Source organism: Ambystoma mexicanum, chromosome 4p (genome assembly GCF_040938575.1).
Source record: "Ambystoma mexicanum isolate Mex_15411 chromosome 4p, UKY_AmexF1_1, whole genome shotgun sequence".
Lineage (NCBI taxonomy): Eukaryota > Metazoa > Chordata > Amphibia > Caudata > Ambystomatidae > Ambystoma > Ambystoma mexicanum.
In genome coordinates this window covers 1078497567-1078509905 of record NC_090927.1, presented here as the reverse complement: position 1 = coordinate 1078509905, position 12339 = coordinate 1078497567, and positions in this window count along the sequence as shown.

Here is a 12339-nt window from a genome sequence, read left to right as displayed (position 1 = left end):
AAGTGAAAGCTTTGAAAGACTCTTGATATAACAAGCCTTTCCCACTCTTTGCCCTGGGGGTGAGAGGGCTGCTTTCTGCCTTTAACTTCCTCAATGTTGGGGTGTCTGGCTCCACCACTGACAACCAGGGGTAAATCCTGGAGGGAAACGGGCAGAGGTCTGCGCCCTGCGTCCTCCACGCGTCCCTAACGCTCCCAAACGCGACCACAGCCCTTACGGGCACAGCCCTATGTCCTATGCAGCCCCTCTGGTGCAGCCACCCACACAACTTAGGGTTAGGATCTGTGCTCTTCCATGTAGGCCTGGCCACCTAGGCCCCAGAAAGTGTCACAGCCTGTTTTTGAAACCTTAGTGATGGTGGCCTAGGTGAAGATGATCTTGGTGGAATATTGATGCCTTTTTCCTCCCAGAAGCCACCCCGGGAGCATATTAAAATGAAGGGGTGTGCCTGCTCAGCTGCCCTCTCTTTAACCTCTCTGCCTTAGAGACATTAGTTCTGGGCTCTCCAGGCGAATGTGTCCATCCGGGAGAGAGCTAGGAATAGGACGTCTCTTTCTGCAGGTACAGTGGGGAAGACTCAGAGAGCTGCATGCCTGAGACATCTTTCCTTGTCCCTCGCTCATTGTTGTGTTCCCTAACTTCTAACTCTCTGCCAGGCCAGGCCCTGTTTCTTTTACTGCCAACCCCCCTGACCCCTCGTCTTCGACCGACTTCCCGCTCTATTATGCCTTCTCCTTTTTTGCTCTCTTCTATGGCCCTTTGAAAAGGAATGCAGGCCGAGCTAAGCCTCATGAAGGAAATCTACCAACAAAAGATGCACTCTTCACTTATGGGTTGAGCTGTGAGACGAGTAAGAAGGGCCGAAGGGGTGATTGGGTTGTTCAGCTGGGAGGCACCAGAGGCGTAGCCAGTATTGCCTACCAAATGGGGGCCGAAGCTAATGTAGTTGGGCCCACTGCACTGACAAAAATATCTGTAAATGACCACACAGCGCTGCTGATTGGGTATTTGCAGAATTTGGGTGGGCCTTGCCCCTCAAGCCCTACCCTGCCTCTGCTCTCACCCCCAGGGCAAAGTGTGGGAAAGGCTCGCTGCAGCAAGAGTCTTTCAAATCTTTCACTTTTGAGAACAGAGTGTTTACATTTAAAAATCATGAACAAGCAGCAATAAGAAGGCATGCAGTAACCTAGGACAGGAGACTGCCCTGTGCATATCAATACACCCCAATGAGAAAGGCAAAGATTTAACTGACCTGCTTAGCTATTAGTGGCTCACACATCTCAATGATTATCATCTCTGCGTGAAGCAAAACATCCTCTGAATTGGGGTGAAAGACAGATCTAATGTGCCAAAGGAAGGCAACATTGAAATTCAGTTTCTTGCTCTCTGAGGAAGGAGGGTCGACAGCCCAATGGGTTAATGCACCTCCTGCAGCCTCCTATGTGTTGCCTGCAGGCGACACATTCAGTGCTGGTGAGATGCTGATACAGGTTGGCTTGCTATGCAGGGGCCGGTGGTCACCTCACAGCGACTCAACAAGGTGTCCTGTTTGAGTCCCAGTGCAAATATCGTATCAACCATGACCCGTAGATTACACTTTTTCCCCCTTGTATTTTCCCCTCAGTTGGGGCCAGAGAGACAAGCTTTTGTATGGGTGTTCCCAAGGCCAGAGTGCAGAAAACAAAGGCACAACTGTTAGTAGGAATGCAGGTATTGAAGGGGCATTAACTGTTGGCTGATCGCGCAGGGCAATGCATACCTATTTTCAATTAAAAAAAAAAAAACACATTTTTTAAATGCCCAGGAGGTTCCAGACATTGGATTAGAACTCTGGTCCCCAGCATCACAAGACCAAACGCTTAGCAGTTGAGCCACTGATGGCTGTGCTCATGAGAGCTGCTTTTGGGCGTATATATCTTTCTTCTGCACGCCCCTGTGAGCATACCCATTTGCATTGTGAAATATGTTCACTGGAGAAAATGAGGATAGAACATCTGGCTCCCCGCTCCCCGCTCCCCGCTCCACCAAATACCAGCTAACTGCAGTGGCCTAGAGGTTAAGTGCTTGCCTTACAGCGCTGGGGGCCTGGGTTCGAGTCCTGCTTTCGGCACATAAACGCAATAGTGGGTGCCCACTCTCCTTCTAAAAGGTTCAGTGGGTATGAAAAGAGTTCCTTGGTAAAGGGAGAGTGGAAGAAAGCGAGAGGTGGGACTGAGGAAGTGCAGGGTAAAGGAGGAGGCGGGGCAGGCTAAAAGGGGAGGTAGGGCTGATTGAATGAGTCCCTGTGGAGAGAAGATGGGGCTGGGTGAGTGGGGGTAGGTCTAGGGAGGGTGGCAGAGAGGTGGGACTGTGGAAGTGCAAGGTAAGGAGGAGGAGGGGGAGGTAGAACTGGATGAAAAAAAAAATGTCAGCCCATGCTCTGGTCCCTTTTTCCTTCTCAATGCACCCTTCCCCCCACATTAGGGCCCTCCTACACACCCCCCTCTATAATGCAGGGCCCTCCTCCACCATCACACTATCACTAGGGCCCCCCCTTTATCCTACATCCTAGGGCCCCCCCTTTATCCTACATCCCCAGGCCTACCTACCCCCACTCACTCAGCCCCACCTCCTCTCCACAAAGACCCGTTCATCCAGCCCTACCTCCCCCGCCTCCTCCTTCACCCTGCACTTCCACAGTCCGGCCTCTCTGCTTTCTTCCACCCTCTACCAGTGAACTCTTTTCATACCCACTGAACCTTCTGCTTTCTTCCACCCTCTACCAGTGAACTCTTTTCATACCCACTGAACCTTTTAGAAGGAGTGCTGGCACCCACTATTCCGTTTATGTGCCGAAATCAGGATTCGAACCCAGACCCCCAGCGCTGTAACGCAAGCACTTAACCTCTAGGCCACTGCAGTTAGCTGGTATTTGGTGGAGCGGGGGGCCAGATGTTCTGTCCACATTTTCTTCAGTGAACATGTTTCACAATGCAAATGGGTATGCTCACAGGACCATGCAGAAGAATGATAAATACGCCCAAAAGGTGCTCTCAGAAAAACAGCCACCAGAGGCTCAAGCAGGTAAGTGCTTGGTCTTGGAATGCTGGGGGCCTGAGTTCTAATCCAATGTCTGGAATCTCTGGGCATGTTTTTTAAAAAAAATTGTAAAAAGTTTTTTTATTGAAAATGGGTATGCATTGCCGGCGCGATCAGCCAACAATTAATGCCCCTTCAATACCTGCATTCCTACTAACAGTTGTGCCTTTTTTTCCTGCACTCTGGCCTTCGTAACACCCATACAAAAGCTTGTCCCTCTGGCCCCAACAGACTGGAAAAAAAGCAGGGGTAAAAGTGTAATCTACAGGTCATGGTGTATTTGATAATTGCACTGGGACTCAAACAGGACACCTTCTCGAGGCGCTGTGAGGCGACCACCGGCCCCTGCATAGCAAGCCAACCTGTATCAGCATCTCACCAGCAGCTGAACGTGTCGCCTGCAGGTTACACATAGGAGGCTGCAGTAGGTCCATTAACCCATTGGGCTGTCGACCCTCCTTCCTCAGAGAGCAGGAAACTGAATTTCCATGTTGCCTTCCTTTGGCACATTAGATCTATCTTTCACCCCAATTCAGAGCATGTGTTGCTTCACGGAGAGCTGATAATCATTGTGAGTTGTGAGCCACTAAAAGCTAAGCAGGTCAGTTAAATCTTTGCCTTTGTCATTGAAGTGTATTGATATGTGCAGGTGAGTCTTCTGTCCTGTGCTACTGTTTGTTTTCTTATTGCTGCTTGGTCATGATTCTTAAATGTAAACACTCTGCTCTCAAAAGTGAAAGCTTTGAAAGACTCTTGATATAACAAGCCTTTCCCACTCTTTGCCCTGGGGGTGAGAGGGCTGCTTTCTGCCTTTAACTTCCTCAATGTTGGGGTGTCTGGCTCCACCACTGACAACCAGGGGTATATCCTGGAGGGAAACGGGCAGAGGTCTGCGCCCTGCGTCCTCCACGCGTCCCTAACGCTCCCAAACGCGACCACAGCCCTTACGGGCACAGCCCTATGTCCTATGCAGCCCCTCTGGTGCAGCCACCCACACAACTTAGGGTTAGGATCTGTGCTCTTCCATGTAGGCCTGGCCACCTAGGCCCCAGAAAGTGTCACAGCCTGTTTTTGAAACCTTAGTGATGGTGGCCTAGGTGAAGATGATCTTGGTGGAATATTGATGCCTTTTTCCTCCCAGAAGCCACCCCGGGAGCATATTAAAATGAAGGGGTGTGCCTGCTCAGCTGCCCTCTCTTTAACCTCTCTGCCTTAGTGACATTAGTTCTGGGCTCTCCAGGCGAATGTGTCCATCCGGGAGAGAGCTAGGAATAGGACGTCTCTTTCTGCAGGTACAGTGGGGAAGACTCAGAGAGCTGCATGCCTGAGACATCTTTCCTTGTCCCTCGCTCATTGTTGTGTTCCCTAACTTCTAACTCTCTGCCAGGCCAGGCCCTGTTTCTTTTACTGCCAACCCCCCTGACCCCTCGTCTTCGACCGACTTCCCGCTCTATTATGCCTTCTCCTTTTTTGCTCTCTTCTATGGCCCTTTGAAAAGGAATGCAGGCCGAGCTAAGCCTCATGAAGGAAATCTACCAACAAAAGATGCACTCTTCACTTATGGGTTGAGCTGTGAGACGAGTAAGAAGGGCCGAAGGGGTGATTGGGTTGTTCAGCTGGGAGGCACCAGAGGCGTAGCCAGTATTGCCTACCAAATGGGGGCCGAAGCTAATGTAGTTGGGCCCACTGCACTGACAAAAATATCTGTAAATGACCACACAGCGCTGCTGATTGGGTATTTGCAGAATTTGGGTGGGCCTTGCCCCTCAAGCCCTACCCTGCCTCTGCTCTCACCCCCAGGGCAAAGTGTGGGAAAGGCTCGCTGCAGCAAGAGTCTTTCAAATCTTTCACTTTTGAGAACAGAGTGTTTACATTTAAAAATCATGAACAAGCAGCAATAAGAAGGCATGCAGTAACCTAGGACAGGAGACTGCCCTGTGCATATCAATACACCCCAATGAGAAAGGCAAAGATTTAACTGACCTGCTTAGCTATTAGTGGCTCACACATCTCAATGATTATCATCTCTGCGTGAAGCAAAACATCCTCTGAATTGGGGTGAAAGACAGATCTAATGTGCCAAAGGAAGGCAACATTGAAATTCAGTTTCTTGCTCTCTGAGGAAGGAGGGTCGACAGCCCAATGGGTTAATGCGCCTCCTGCAGCCTCCTATGTGTTGCCTGCAGGCGACACATTCAGTGCTGGTGAGATGCTGATACAGGTTGGCTTGCTATGCAGGGGCCGGTGGTCACCTCACAGCGACTCGACAAGGTGTCCTGTTTGAGTCCCAGTGCAAATATCGTATCAACCATGACCCGTAGATTACACTTTTTCCCCCTTGTATTTTCCTCTCAGTTGGGGCCAGAGAGACACGCTTTTGTATGGGTGTTCCCAAGGCCAGAGTGCAGAAAACAAAGGCACAACTGTTAGTAGGAATGCAGGTATTGAAGGGGCATTAACTGTTGGCTGATCGCGCAGGGCAATGCATACCTATTTTCAATTAAAAAAAAAAAAAACACATTTTTTAAATGCCCAGGAGGTTCCAGACATTGGATTAGAACTCTGGTCCCCAGCATCACAAGACCAAGCGCTTAGCAGTTGAGCCACTGATGGCTGTGCTCATGAGAGCTGCTTTTGGGCGTATATATCTTTCTTCTGCACGCCCCTGTGAGCATACCCATTTGCATTGTGAAATATGTTCACTGGAGAAAATGAGGATAGAACATCTGGCTCCCCGCTCCACCAAATACCAGCTAACTGCAGTGGCCTAGAGGTTAAGTGCTTGCCTTACAGCGCTGGGGGCCTGGGTTCGAGTCCTGCTTTCGGCACATAAACGCAATAGTGGGTGCCCACTCTCCTTCTAAAAGGTTCAGTGGGTATGAAAAGAGTTGCTTGGTAAAGGGAGAGTGGAAGAAAGCGAGAGGTGGGACTGAGGAAGTGCAGGGTAAAGGAGGAGGCGGGGCAGGCTAAAAGGGGAGGTAGGGCTGATTGAATGAGTCCCTGTGGAGAGAAGATGGGGCTGGGTGAGTGGGGGTAGGTCTAGGGAGGGTGGCAGAGAGGTGGGACTGTGGAAGTGCAAGGTAAGGAGGAGGAGGGGGAGGTAGAACTGGATGGAAAAAAAAATGTCAGCCCATGCTCTGGTCCCTTTTTCCTTCTCAATGCACCCTTCCCCCCACATTAGGGCCCTCCTACACACCCCCCTCTATAATGCAGGGCCCTCCTCCACCATCACACTATCACTAGGGCCCCCCCTTTATCCTACATCCTAGGGCCCCCCCTTTATCCTACATCCCCAGGCCTACCTACCCCCACTCACTCACTCAGCCCCACCTCCTCTCCACAAAGACCCGTTCATCCAGCCCTACCTCCCCCGCCTCCTCCTTCACCCTGCACTTCCACAGTCCCGCCTCTCTGCTTTCTTCCACCCTCTACCAGTGAACTCTTTTCATACCCACTGAACCTTCTGCTTTCTTCCACCCTCTACCAGTGAACTCTTTTCATACCCACTGAACCTTTTAGAAGGAGTGCTGGCACCCACTATTCCGTTTATGTGCCGAAAGCAGGATTCGAACCCAGACCCCCAGCGCTGTAACGCAAGCACTTAACCTCTAGGCCACTGCAGTTAGCTGGTATTTGGTGGAGCGGGGGGCCAGATGTTCTGTCCACATTTTCTTCAGTGAACATGTTTCACAATGCAAATGGGTATGCTCACAGGACCATGCAGAAGAATGATAAATACGCCCAAAAGGTGCTCTCAGAAAAACAGCCACCAGAGGCTCAAGCAGGTAAGTGCTTGGTCTTGGAATGCTGGGGGCCTGAGTTCTAATCCAATGTCTGGAATCTCTGGGCATGTTTTTTAAAAAAAATTGTAAAAAGTTTTTTTATTGAAAATGGGTATGCATTGCCGGCGCGATCAGCCAACAATTAATGCCCCTTCAATACCTGCATTCCTACTAACAGTTGTGCCTTTTTTTCCTGCACTCTGGCCTTCGTAACACCCATACAAAAGCTTGTCCCTCTGGCCCCAACAGACTGGAAAAAAAGCAGGGGTAAAAGTGTAATCTACAGGTCATGGTGTATTTGATAATTGCACTGGGACTCAAACAGGACACCTTCTCGAGGCGCTGTGAGGCGACCACCGGCCCCTGCATAGCAAGCCAACCTGTATCAGCATCTCACCAGCAGCTGAACGTGTCGCCTGCAGGTTACACATAGGAGGCTGCAGTAGGTCCATTAACCCATTGGGCTGTCGACCCTCCTTCCTCAGAGAGCAGGAAACTGAATTTCCATGTTGCCTTCCTTTGGCACATTAGATCTATCTTTCACCCCAATTCAGAGCATGTGTTGCTTCACGGAGAGCTGATAATCATTGTGAGTTGTGAGCCACTAAAAGCTAAGCAGGTCAGTTAAATCTTTGCCTTTGTCATTGAAGTGTATTGATATGTGCAGGTGAGTCTTCTGTCCTGTGCTACTGTTTGTTTTCTTATTGCTGCTTGGTCATGATTCTTAAATGTAAACACTCTGCTCTCAAAAGTGAAAGCTTTGAAAGACTCTTGATATAACAAGCCTTTCCCACTCTTTGCCCTGGGGGTGAGAGGGCTGCTTTCTGCCTTTAACTTCCTCAATGTTGGGGTGTCTGGCTCCACCACTGACAACCAGGGGTAAATCCTGGAGGGAAACGGGCAGAGGTCTGCGCCCTGCGTCCTCCACGCGTCCCTAACGCTCCCAAACGCGACCACAGCCCTTACGGGCACAGCCCTATGTCCTATGCAGCCCCTCTGGTGCAGCCACCCACACAACTTAGGGTTAGGATCTGTGCTCTTCCATGTAGGCCTGGCCACCTAGGCCCCAGAAAGTGTCACAGCCTGTTTTTGAAACCTTAGTGATGGTGGCCTAGGTGAAGATGATCTTGGTGGAATATTGATGCCTTTTTCCTCCCAGAAGCCACCCCGGGAGCATATTAAAATGAAGGGGTGTGCCTGCTCAGCTGCCCTCTCTTTAACCTCTCTGCCTTAGTGACATTAGTTCTGGGCTCTCCAGGCGAATGTGTCCATCCGGGAGAGAGCTAGGAATAGGACGTCTCTTTCTGCAGGTACAGTGGGGAAGACTCAGAGAGCTGCATGCCTGAGACATCTTTCCTTGTCCCTCGCTCATTGTTGTGTTCCCTAACTTCTAACTCTCTGCCAGGCCAGGCCCTGTTTCTTTTACTGCCAACCCCCCTGACCCCTCGTCTTCGACCGACTTCCCGCTCTATTATGCCTTCTCCTTTTTTGCTCTCTTCTATGGCCCTTTGAAAAGGAATGCAGGCCGAGCTAAGCCTCATGAAGGAAATCTACCAACAAAAGATGCACTCTTCACTTATGGGTTGAGCTGTGAGACGAGTAAGAAGGGCCGAAGGGGTGATTGGGTTGTTCAGCTGGGAGGCACCAGAGGCGTAGCCAGTATTGCCTACCAAATGGGGGCCGAAGCTAATGTAGTTGGGCCCACTGCACTGACAAAAATATCTGTAAATGACCACACAGCGCTGCTGATTGGGTATTTGCAGAATTTGGGTGGGCCTTGCCCCTCAAGCCCTACCCTGCCTCTGCTCTCACCCCCAGGGCAAAGTGTGGGAAAGGCTCGCTGCAGCAAGAGTCTTTCAAATCTTTCACTTTTGAGAACAGAGTGTTTACATTTAAAAATCATGAACAAGCAGCAATAAGAAGGCATGCAGTAACCTAGGACAGGAGACTGCCCTGTGCATATCAATACACCCCAATGAGAAAGGCAAAGATTTAACTGACCTGCTTAGCTATTAGTGGCTCACACATCTCAATGATTATCATCTCTGCGTGAAGCAAAACATCCTCTGAATTGGGGTGAAAGACAGATCTAATGTGCCAAAGGAAGGCAACATTGAAATTCAGTTTCTTGCTCTCTGAGGAAGGAGGGTCGACAGCCCAATGGGTTAATGCACCTCCTGCAGCCTCCTATGTGTTGCCTGCAGGCGACACATTCAGTGCTGGTGAGATGCTGATACAGGTTGGCTTGCTATGCAGGGGCCGGTGGTCACCTCACAGCGACTCAACAAGGTGTCCTGTTTGAGTCCCAGTGCAAATATCGTATCAACCATGACCCGTAGATTACACTTTTTCCCCCTTGTATTTTCCCCTCAGTTGGGGCCAGAGAGACAAGCTTTTGTATGGGTGTTCCCAAGGCCAGAGTGCAGAAAACAAAGGCACAACTGTTAGTAGGAATGCAGGTATTGAAGGGGCATTAACTGTTGGCTGATCGCGCAGGGCAATGCATACCTATTTTCAATTAAAAAAAAAAAAACACATTTTTTAAATGCCCAGGAGGTTCCAGACATTGGATTAGAACTCTGGTCCCCAGCATCACAAGACCAAGCGCTTAGCAGTTGAGCCACTGATGGCTGTGCTCATGAGAGCTGCTTTTGGGCGTATATATCTTTCTTCTGCACGCCCCTGTGAGCATACCCATTTGCATTGTGAAATATGTTCACTGGAGAAAATGAGGATAGAACATCTGGCTCCCCGCTCCCCGCTCCCCGCTCCACCAAATACCAGCTAACTGCAGTGGCCTAGAGGTTAAGTGCTTGCCTTACAGCGCTGGGGGCCTGGGTTCGAGTCCTGCTTTCGGCACATAAACGCAATAGTGGGTGCCCACTCTCCTTCTAAAAGGTTCAGTGGGTATGAAAAGAGTTCCTTGGTAAAGGGAGAGTGGAAGAAAGCGAGAGGTGGGACTGAGGAAGTGCAGGGTAAAGGAGGAGGCGGGGCAGGCTAAAAGGGGAGGTAGGGCTGATTGAATGAGTCCCTGTGGAGAGAAGATGGGGCTGGGTGAGTGGGGGTAGGTCTAGGGAGGGTGGCAGAGAGGTGGGACTGTGGAAGTGCAAGGTAAGGAGGAGGAGGGGGAGGTAGAACTGGATGAAAAAAAAAATGTCAGCCCATGCTCTGGTCCCTTTTTCCTTCTCAATGCACCCTTCCCCCCACATTAGGGCCCTCCTACACACCCCCCTCTATAATGCAGGGCCCTCCTCCACCATCACACTATCACTAGGGCCCCCCCTTTATCCTACATCCTAGGGCCCCCCCTTTATCCTACATCCCCAGGCCTACCTACCCCCACTCACTCAGCCCCACCTCCTCTCCACAAAGACCCGTTCATCCAGCCCTACCTCCCCCGCCTCCTCCTTCACCCTGCACTTCCACAGTCCGGCCTCTCTGCTTTCTTCCACCCTCTACCAGTGAACTCTTTTCATACCCACTGAACCTTCTGCTTTCTTCCACCCTCTACCAGTGAACTCTTTTCATACCCACTGAACCTTTTAGAAGGAGTGCTGGCACCCACTATTCCGTTTATGTGCCGAAAGCAGGATTCGAACCCAGACCCCCAGCGCTGTAACGCAAGCACTTAACCTCTAGGCCACTGCAGTTAGCTGGTATTTGGTGGAGCGGGGGGCCAGATGTTCTGTCCACATTTTCTTCAGTGAACATGTTTCACAATGCAAATGGGTATGCTCACAGGACCATGCAGAAGAATGATAAATACGCCCAAAAGGTGCTCTCAGAAAAACAGCCACCAGAGGCTCAAGCAGGTAAGTGCTTGGTCTTGGAATGCTGGGGGCCTGAGTTCTAATCCAATGTCTGGAATCTCTGGGCATGTTTTTTAAAAAAAATTGTAAAAAGTTTTTTTATTGAAAATGGGTATGCATTGCCGGCGCGATCAGCCAACAATTAATGCCCCTTCAATACCTGCATTCCTACTAACAGTTGTGCCTTTTTTTCCTGCACTCTGGCCTTCGTAACACCCATACAAAAGCTTGTCCCTCTGGCCCCAACAGACTGGAAAAAAAGCAGGGGTAAAAGTGTAATCTACAGGTCATGGTGTATTTGATAATTGCACTGGGACTCAAACAGGACACCTTCTCGAGGCGCTGTGAGGCGACCACCGGCCCCTGCATAGCAAGCCAACCTGTATCAGCATCTCACCAGCAGCTGAACGTGTCGCCTGCAGGTTACACATAGGAGGCTGCAGTAGGTCCATTAACCCATTGGGCTGTCGACCCTCCTTCCTCAGAGAGCAGGAAACTGAATTTCCATGTTGCCTTCCTTTGGCACATTAGATCTATCTTTCACCCCAATTCAGAGCATGTGTTGCTTCACGGAGAGCTGATAATCATTGTGAGTTGTGAGCCACTAAAAGCTAAGCAGGTCAGTTAAATCTTTGCCTTTGTCATTGAAGTGTATTGATATGTGCAGGTGAGTCTTCTGTCCTGTGCTACTGTTTGTTTTCTTATTGCTGCTTGGTCATGATTCTTAAATGTAAACACTCTGCTCTCAAAAGTGAAAGCTTTGAAAGACTCTTGATATAACAAGCCTTTCCCACTCTTTGCCCTGGGGGTGAGAGGGCTGCTTTCTGCCTTTAACTTCCTCAATGTTGGGGTGTCTGGCTCCACCACTGACAACCAGGGGTAAATCCTGGAGGGAAACGGGCAGAGGTCTGCGCCCTGCGTCCTCCACGCGTCCCTAACGCTCCCAAACGCGACCACAGCCCTTACGGGCACAGCCCTATGTCCTATGCAGCCCCTCTGGTGCAGCCACCCACACAACTTAGGGTTAGGATCTGTGCTCTTCCATGTAGGCCTGGCCACCTAGGCCCCAGAAAGTGTCACAGCCTGTTTTTGAAACCTTAGTGATGGTGGCCTAGGTGAAGATGATCTTGGTGGAATATTGATGCCTTTTTCCTCCCAGAAGCCACCCCGGGAGCATATTAAAATGAAGGGGTGTGCCTGCTCAGCTGCCCTCTCTTTAACCTCTCTGCCTTAGTGACATTAGTTCTGGGCTCTCCAGGCGAATGTGTCCATCCGGGAGAGAGCTAGGAATAGGACGTCTCTTTCTGCAGGTACAGTGGGGAAGACTCAGAGAGCTGCATGCCTGAGACATCTTTCCTTGTCCCTCGCTCATTGTTGTGTTCCCTAACTTCTAACTCTCTGCCAGGCCAGGCCCTGTTTCTTTTACTGCCAACCCCCCTGACCCCTCGTCTTCGACCGACTTCCCGCTCTATTATGCCTTCTCCTTTTTTGCTCTCTTCTATGGCCCTTTGAAAAGGAATGCAGGCCGAGCTAAGCCTCATGAAGGAAATCTACCAACAAAAGATGCACTCTTCACTTATGGGTTGAGCTGTGAGACGAGTAAGAAGGGCCGAAGGGGTGATTGGGTTGTTCAGCTGGGAGGCACCAGAGGCGTAGCCAGTATTGCCTAC